This window comes from Phaseolus vulgaris, chromosome 10 (assembly GCF_000499845.2).
Source record: "Phaseolus vulgaris cultivar G19833 chromosome 10, P. vulgaris v2.0, whole genome shotgun sequence".
Taxonomy (NCBI): Eukaryota; Viridiplantae; Streptophyta; class Magnoliopsida; order Fabales; family Fabaceae; genus Phaseolus; species Phaseolus vulgaris.
In genome coordinates this window covers 40,179,121-40,188,893 of record NC_023750.2, presented here as the reverse complement: position 1 = coordinate 40,188,893, position 9,773 = coordinate 40,179,121, and the positions used below count along the sequence as shown (strand labels likewise).

The window sequence follows — 9,773 nt, the reverse complement described above, 5'->3', positions numbered from 1 at the left end:
ACACTTACGTGGGGGGCCCATGAATAATGTGCGTATTGGGGTCATGTGAGCAAGTAGTCATTTTCATGATATTTGGGATAATAATTATAATAATCTGTACAATATATGCTTCCGGTTCTACACTAAAAGGCCAGTTGTTGTTCCAGAAGCAAAGAGCTTCACTTTGTTAAATCTGAATTTCTTTTTAGTTTCTCAAAATTATTAAGTGTGGAAAAGGGAAAGGATATCTATGACAAGTTGTTGTTATTAGACAGAAGAGAAGTAGAGGGAGGTGCAATGCCAACGGTGTAGAGAGGAGAGAGAATGCTGCACACTGTTAGGTTCATTTTAGTTTCTCTTTTCTTTTTTTGACTTTTGGTGCCATTCATTGTGTGCTCTCTGCTCTCTTCTGGTCCCTCCTAGCCGTAAGGAGAGGCAATTAGCTCACCTCATTATTTTTTCACAACACTGTCAAATATACTTACTCACAACACAACAGCATCAGTTTAACTCATAATGTTCTTTTGCTTCATTAAACAAAAACATAAACAAGAACATGTTTCTTAACATCATATCAGAATCCAAACTCTAAAATACATACTTTTTTTTTTCCTTCATTCTCATTCAATTATCATCTTCATTTCCTCTCCTACTACTGCCATGCTTCCCTCTTCAATATTCCTCAACTGCATAAATTGAAGGGAAAAATAAATATATTCCAGACCAATAACTTCTTCTTCAAAACTCCCAACTCCCGAGCTCACTCATAATTTAATGACCCGGATCCCAAAAAACATGCCAAATATCACCTTTTAGTTCTTTCTGCCTTTTAATTATATTACTTCTTCCTTATTGTCATTATCATCACGTATGCATAATTTATTTCACCCCTCCTTCCAATTTCTTCTCTACATCAACACACATTCATTCATTTTATTACTTCTTCACAGGCCTCAACTTCATTCTTATAAATTCACCTTTGTTGTTGTAAGGGGTGAACCAAACCCAACCTACATATATTATGAAATATAGTCATTTACAAAACAAAAATAAAATAAAATAACTTTCTATGTTTTATTGTATCACTACAGTAAAATCATGAAATATAAATAAAATTTAGAGACAAAAAAATAATTAGTTGTTATAGTGACTAAATTAGAGATTATTTTAGAAATTAAAAAAAAAATTGGTTTCTAAATTAGTTAAATGGTTTCTAAATTGGTATCTAATTAGCTATCTAAGATTTTTGTTACCAAATTTAGAATCTAAATAATTGGTAGATAAAATCTTGGTTGGTAGATAGATACCAATTTATAAACTATTTAACAATAATATAAACTAATTTAAAAATCAAAATTTTTTTAGTTTCTACTTTATTTACTATAAAAATTAATTATTTTTTGTCTCTAAAATTGAGTTTTATTTCATATTTTTTTTGTATTGTAGTGTATAGTTCAATTATTAAACTTATTTTAGCTGATAAAAAAAATATGTTTTTTATGTCATATTTTATGAATTTTAATATCCAATGAGATTAATATTCTTTTCTTAATTTTTTTTTAATTTTATTATTATTTAATTAATAACTCAACTAATTTAAAATATGATGGTCTATTAATTAAATTCAAAACAAATACTTTTTAATATTAAAAGGTTTAAGTGCTTATATAAAAAAAATTATGTTTTATTTACATTTATACTTTCATAATTATGTATAATCCCAAATATTCATATAATGTATGATACATTTATTAGGTTAGATATGAGTGAATAAATTTAAATTCAAGTGGCATTTTTGGCTTATTTTTCTTTTTAATTTTAGTACGAATATGCTTTGACAAAACAAGAAAGATAATTCATTAGTGTTTCCCTAAACACTAATGATTGAAATATAAAAAACATGCACATGTGATGATATTTAATTACTAATAAGAAGTAGCAGGTAGTTAGAGGATTGTACACAACAATTAATTCCCAGTTTTTTTCCCTATTGTTGATCAAATTTTCTAAATAAAGAAGACATTAATATGCACAGTTTGCTATAGTTAAAAATTTCCTTAAGAAGATAGATAGCTGTTATCTTAAGACAATAGTTAAATATGGATAAAGTACGTAAGTTGAGAAAATAACTACAAATTTGAAATTAAACCAAAGTTGAAGTGTGTAACAAATTAAAACAAGTTGACACAACATATGCAAGATGATTATATGGCAGTTGACTTTTCTTCTGTACCTATTCATCAATTCAATTACAGTATTCATTAATAACAATAATTTAAATTCAAAATTTATAAAACAAATATTTTTTTATCTTTTGCAAGAAAACAAATCACAATAGTATTATATTAATCATTATAATGAAACACTTTTTTTTTCTCAATTTAACTCATTTTACCAATTTTAGACAGATTTTTCTTTTTCACCAATTTTTCTACATGTTATTTTTATTATTTGTTTGAATAAAACACTTGATCAGTTTGTCGATTTTCTATAGTATTCAATTTAATTTTCAAAACAATGATCTTATATGCATATGGAAGCCAAATAAACGGATAAATTAATTATTTCAGATTTAAACTTAACATATACTTGCATATTTGTTACAGAGTGTTTAATTTTTTCAATAAAAGTTATTGTGTTAAAAATAGGTGATCAATTTAGTGAATTTAATATCGACTTCCATTGTGTTATATTTGGTAAATAATTATTCCTTCAACACGTATTACTCCTTAATTATTTCTTAATACTGTGAATCATGTCTATTAAAACAATATACGTCTGCTAATTTCAAAAATGTGTTCGTCTAAAAGTTGTAAAAAGTTGTGAAAACTAAGAACTAATTCAAAATAGGTAAAAAAAAACACATGTTGTAGATTCCAGATACATTAATGATAAAATCAATTCATAGTATAAATGATCTAATTATAATTATAAGTCTGTTTTATAAAAATAAGCAACTTAAATTCATTTTTTAAAAACACACCTTTATAAATGAGCAACTTGAATTGTTTCAAAATTTTCTATCTAATTTAAAATATTTGTATATAATGTAGAAGTTATAAATTACAATTAATTTTCTATTTTATAAAACATATAATTTGGTCATTTATATCAATCCGATATATTTTTTTAATTTTATTATAAATTTATATTCTTTAATACTTAATATTATATAATATTAGTAAATATAAATACCATTGATTTGAATATAATTTAGTCATGATTGTTTCATTTTTTTTATTAAGAATGAATAAATTAAATAAACAAAAAATATTTAAAGAATACCACACCTCTTTGATAATAAAAACCAACTCTAGTAAAATAAAGGTTTTTCTCAATTTTGTTAAACTATATGTCAAAGAGAAAACTTGCTTATAAATTTATACTAAAATCAAACCATAGAGAATGACCACAAAACTTCGTAAACATATTTTCAATTAATTGACCTTCTCCTATGATCTAACTTTCTAATACGAGTATTTAATTGAGAAAAAAAATGTAACAAACATATATTGAAGCAATAAATGGTATATCATTAATTTATAAATTCAAATTATCTATTTATTCCAAAGACTTGAAGTAGTAAAACAAGATAGTAATGTTCTATTCTCTCCACTAAAATATATAAGTAGAAGGTTTTAATTAAAAAAAAAAAAGTAGTTCAATTTTACTAGCAAATTTTTTAAAAAAACTTAAAATTTGATATTTTTTTCCATTTAAATAATTCTCGAGAGATATATCACTACAAGAAAATCATGAAATAAAAATCAATTTTAAAGACAAAATATAACTAGTTGTTATAATGATTAAATTAGAGATTATTTTAAAAACTAAAGAAACATTGAGTTTCTAAATTAGTTTTTATTGTTAAATAGTTTCTAAATTGGTATTTAATTAGCTACCAAAGTTTTAACTACCAATTATTAAGATTCTAAATTTGGTAGCAAAAACCTTGGTTGCTAATTATATATCAATTTAGAAACCATTTAACAATAATAAAAACTAATTTAGAAACTAAAAGTTTTTTTAGTTCATAAAATGATCTCTATTTTATTCAGTATAACAAGTAATTATTTTTTTAATTAGTTTCTATTTCATTATATATATATATATATATATATATATATATATATATATATTAAACCCTCCTTGCATGAGCTATCACAAGAAACCTGAATACCTAAAATATTGAAACATCACCTTGGTCTTTCATACCTAAGCAAACGCCAAATATATGCTTAGTGTCAATCAAAAGCTCAATGAACTACTAAAAGGAAGGACATCACCGACATGAAAGTTAAGGATCATGAATTTGGTCTAATTATAGACTAAGATGAATTTCTATACACATGATTTAAATTGTTCTTATCTCTTCAGAATGTCAAATCAGAAAGCCATGGACTCCAATCTTTTTCAAATAAAATAATTTATGAATCTTAAGTTTCATGGATTTGAATTTCAATTTGTTGCAAACGCCACTATCTTCAACATAGTGTCACCATTACTAGTAGAGTTATCAAATAAGGAGAAAGTGACTCCATGTTAGTGCTGCTATCACCAGCGTCATCATTGTTGAACTCAAATCAAAATTAGGGAAAAGAGTGGATATGAACTAGGCAAGTACATATCCTCGTTTCTATGCACAATGTAGAAGAAAGACATATAGTGCAACGTTATCTACAAAGAGAAAGATGATGGTGTCAGCAAGGAGAATGAGGGTGGGTGCCAACAATGGGGTTGTGAGACAGAAATGAGAGGGAGAATCAATGTAGGGTTGTAATACAAACATGTCTCAATTTAATATAAACAAGTCTCCTAACTCTTCATACATTAATTAAACAAAAATGTAACTAACTTAGAAAGTTTCTATTTATCTACAAAAGTTTCTCTATATCATTTTATATGCATTATTCGTGTATTGTTGGATGAAATTACATCCTTAGGCTTTGGCAAATCAGTTTATTCAAGTTATTCATTTATCATAATGTAAATATTTTTTTTTATCAGCAATAAAAAATAAATAAATGGGAACCACTTCAGGGGTGGTCCAACCCTTATACATAAATAGCTATTGCCTTACCAACCTCCAACCAATGAACACCTTCCAACTAAATAAGGAACAACCAAAGCAACACAAGAAAGCATTAAACAACCAGCCTCATACAATCCACTGGGTTCAAAACCCAGTTGAGATACGTAAAGGAATTACAACAGGACTTTGCAAAAATCCAAGACCAAACATTTACCTGAACTAGTGCAAATACCTCGAGCGCATCTACCACACCCCTGTCGAAGGTCATCGAGTTCCTATGTCTCCAAATTCCACTCACAACACCAACCCAAATCGCCCCCCAAACGTCATTAACCACATCAGAATGTAAATATATATTACACCCACATATATCTCTTTATAGAAAATAATATATTTTTCTTTTATGATATTTCTTAATTGATGATTATGCTAGAATTTTTTAGTTTTTTTACTTTTAACTCTAGTTAGAGTCACTGCAAGAAAATCATGAAATAGAAACCAATTTTAGAGGCCAAAATTAATTAATTAATATAGTAACTAAATTAGAGACCATTTAATAGACTAATAAAAATTTTGGTTTCTAAATTAGTTTCTATTATTGTTAAATAGTTTCTAAATTGATTTCTAATTAGCTACCAAGGTTTTAACTACCAATTATTTGGATTATAAATTTGGTAGCAAAAACCTTGGTAGCTAATTAGATACCAATTTAGAAATCATTTAACAATTATAGAAACTAATTTATAAACTATTTTTTTTAGTTTCTAAAATGGTCTCTAATTTAGTCACTATAACAACTAATTAATTTTGGTTTCTAAAATTGGTTTATCTTTCATGATTTTCTTGTAGGGAGTTTTTTTTTATATGGGTTGAAATACTCTTAATATTTTTATTTATTTCTAAAAAAAATAATAACTAATATAGAAACATGTTTTAAAATCTCATGTCTTGTTAGTATTTGGTGTGTTAAATTAAAACACACTAAAAAATGAAAAAAAATGATTTTCTTCAATAATACAATTTTTCTATAACCAAAATTAAGAATTACAAAAGAACACTATCATAAAAAAAATTAGATAATTATTTTTAAAGTCTTTAGGTGACATTTTTAAAATGGTGGTTGATGGAAAAGTGGTTTAAATCTTTAATAATGTATTATATATTAATAAGAATGAATAGTAAATATTTAGGATGTAAAAAGTAAGAGGGAAAGTGGGGAAGGGTAGGTAGTGTAAAAAAGAAGAGTTAAAAAAAGAGATTTGAGGTATGTGTGTATGGTTGTTGAAAGCAGAAAGCAAAGATGTCCTTGTCTCTTTGATGGGTGATTATATTGTTGGGAGAAGCAGTGCATTTGAATAGTGAATAGTGAAGAGTGTACAATAAATTGAAAATGGTGGTAGCTAGCTCTATATACGAAATAGATGGATGGCTATGTTTATGAAAAGTAGGTATCATGTGGTCCAGTGTGTGATCTATGTGCCTATTTCTATGGGTTTGGGCAAATTCTCCAATCACCATAAATTGCACATTTGCATCTATGATATAGACAACCAAAAAGATTAACATTGTCATACTCAACTTGTAGGAAATAGCCAAATTCCACTTAGTCACATTTCAATTACACTTCCATTCACTCCAACTCCCATTTACTCCTTCAAATCACATATCCTTTTCAAACATCACTTTTATTTTCACTTCAACAATTTTTCATTCTAACTTACTTTACATATAAAACTCAACACAATCTCAATTATAACACATTATCATCTTACATGTATATCATTTTTTTCCATACATTCTTTAACACATAATATAATATTTTTTTTTTCATCAACAAAGAATTAACTAAATTAATCACACTCACAAAACTTCCAAAAACAGTATTTGAACATAGTTCCAATTGACACAGTTTCGTAATGAAACTGCTATAAAAGCCAATAAATTTGTAAGGTACATTATATATGATTACAATACTATTTAAGTAAATTCCTCCAAAAATATTGATAGAAAAGTAAAGTAAATTCAATTTTTCTCATTAGTTAAAATTTTACTTAATTTAAAAAAAAACTTTAACCAAAGTTATCTTATATAAATTGATATAACCTATGAACTTATGTAAATAATTATATAGAATTTCTTTTTCAAATGCTATTCTATTGCTTGGAGACATAAATTCTCACTTTTATTTAAATAGGTTGAAGTATTTATCAAATATTTAATTTAATTTAATTTAATTATTGTGGATAAATCAGTATACTAAAAATAGATTAAAAAATTAAAAAAAATTCCTATGTAATTTTCCTTTAAAAAAGTTGTTCTTAGAATACATAAGAAAGAATATTTATTTATAGTGTATATGTTTTTTCTATTAATAAAAAATAAATTAAATTAAAAAAAAACATTTTAAGAATGTCTAAACTCTTATCTTATACAAGTGTCAACATCTTTATCGTCTATCTTACAATTCAAAAACATTACAAAACAGCTGAAATTTATATATATATATATATATATATATATATATATATATATATATATATATATATATATATATACTTCATTAAACTCTTTCTCTGCATAACTTATAGAGGGAAAAATATAGTGTATATGTATTTAAAGTAGATGTAAGAAAGAATAAGGTTATCCTTGGTTTGGGAGTGGAAATGCTATGAAAAGAGCAACAGGGAGAGTGATTTGATTTCCCTTTCTTGTTTGTTATTGGTAGCTGGAAAGGTGTTGAAGCAATCCAGAAAGCGATTGAAATTCAAATTTACCAACTAATCCCAACCCATTCAATGTGAAAGAGGAAATACATGTTTCATACCCAAAACAATGCCTTAATTTCTGACCTTCCCTGTTTTGCATTCTAATTAATTGTAGTAATCTACCACAATATATTTATTTTACTTTTCTTAGATTCTGCAAACAGTTGGTAACACTTACCAAGAATTTCCGAGGAAATGTCACAAACACATGGTGTGGACAGATAGAAAGAAAAGAACTGCGTACCTAGATTCCATTTAAGGCCTAGCTAGGGCAATCGGAAACAGCAGAGACACAGAGAGAGAGAAGAAAGGTGGTGCCGCCGCCCTCATCCCTTCTCTCTTTTTTAACCTACTAACACAAATTTAAAGCCTATAATGCTCAAAACCCATATCCTTCACCATTCTATCAAATAAAATATCATATCCTTTGGGGACCCCCCTCTCTTTCATATTTCAATAAATTACACCCCATGCTTTTTCTTTTCTATCATCAACACATGCATAAGTTCTTAATAAATGTCTCAACAATGTATCAAAAATAATAATTAATTAATTCATTTCAGATGACCAAAAATTCTTTATCATATATATATATATATATATATATATATATATATATAACTTTCCATATTCACATAACACAGAAATTTTGACACTAGATGTCAAACTTTGTAAAACAACATAGTTTTTTTCAATGTGAAAGTGGAAAAAAAGCCATGTGAGTATTTGACTTTTTTTATGTGTTTTTTTGAAAAAGTTACTCAACTTTTTAAGTGAATATATGATTTTAATTCATTTTTATCTTTGCCTTATATATAATATCAATTAATACTATACCATTTTAACTTTCAAAATTAATATGGTTTGTGTTGAATTCAAAGTTCTCATAAAATAAATTAAGTATACAAAATTAATATTCTTAGATTAATTTATACTTCATTGCATATTTTCCAACCTATACTATATTTTATGTAAAATATAAGCACATGCTTACTATTTGATCATATACATTTGTAAATGTTTACTTATGTAAAATTTTATATAAATCATTATTGGAATATATATATATATATATAAAATAGTAAAATTTGTTTTGAAAAAAAATGTTAGTGGAGGATTATTTACAATTTTTTTGGCATATGCTAATGTGAATAAATTTCTCTTTTTACATATATTTAACTTAAAAAAGACATTTTTTTTGTGAATATTAAAACTTATACTTTTACTTCTTGTCTCTAATATATTAATTAATAAATTTTATTTCATGTGTATTCTAAATATGATATTGTATATCCGACTTTTAATATATTTGTCTTTTTTATCAACAACAAAAAATAAATAAAATAAAGAGGAACACTAGTTGAGAAGTTGGAAAAGGGAGCGATGTTCTGTTTTGGGAAGACGACTGGGTAGGACTGGAGTTTTGAAAAATATATTCTTGAGGTTGTTTTCTCTATTTGACAATAAGGAGGCAAAGTTAAGCGACTGCGGAGTTTGTGTCAATAATGTTTGGCAATGGAACTTAACTTGGAGAAGGAGACTTTTTGCTTGGGAAGAGTCTCAGGTATGTCAGTTGTTTGAGGTGGTATTTTGTAAGCGCCTTGCCTTGGAGATTGAGGACATATGGGTTTGGAAGGGATGTGAGTATGCAGAGTTTCTTGTCTGCTTACGGTTTATTAAGGGGAGAGGAAGTAGAGGATTGTTTGAGGATGTACAACTTTTTTTGGAGGATTAAGGCTCTTCCTTCAGCTCATGTCACTACTTGGAGGGTGATTGAAAACAAGATTACTACCAAGGTCAATCTGGAGAGACGAGGGGTTCAGGTTGAGAGCAATCTTTGTTGTTTGTGTAGGGTGTCAGGGGAGTCGACAAGTCATTTGTTCTTCGATTGCAGAGTCGCGTGGCTAGCTAGGAATCTTTGTTACGCTTGGTTGGGAGTGAGTTTAGTAAATCCTTTCTCTCTTGAGTCACATTTTGAGCAGTTTAGTAATCTTATT

The 9,773-nt window shown here is 26.7% G+C and overlaps 1 long non-coding RNA gene across 1 annotated transcript; it reads right to left on the bottom strand.

Moving 5' to 3' along the window:
* Positions 1 to 4,270: 4,270 nt before the first annotated feature.
* On the bottom strand, positions 4,271 to 8,144 carry LOC137819675 (uncharacterized). Its single transcript, XR_011082372.1, has 2 exons — positions 8,021 to 8,144; positions 4,271 to 4,656 (listed from the first exon to the last, which is right to left on the bottom strand). It is a non-coding gene; the product is annotated as an uncharacterized lncRNA (long non-coding RNA).
* Positions 8,145 to 9,773: the final 1,629 nt, after the last annotated feature.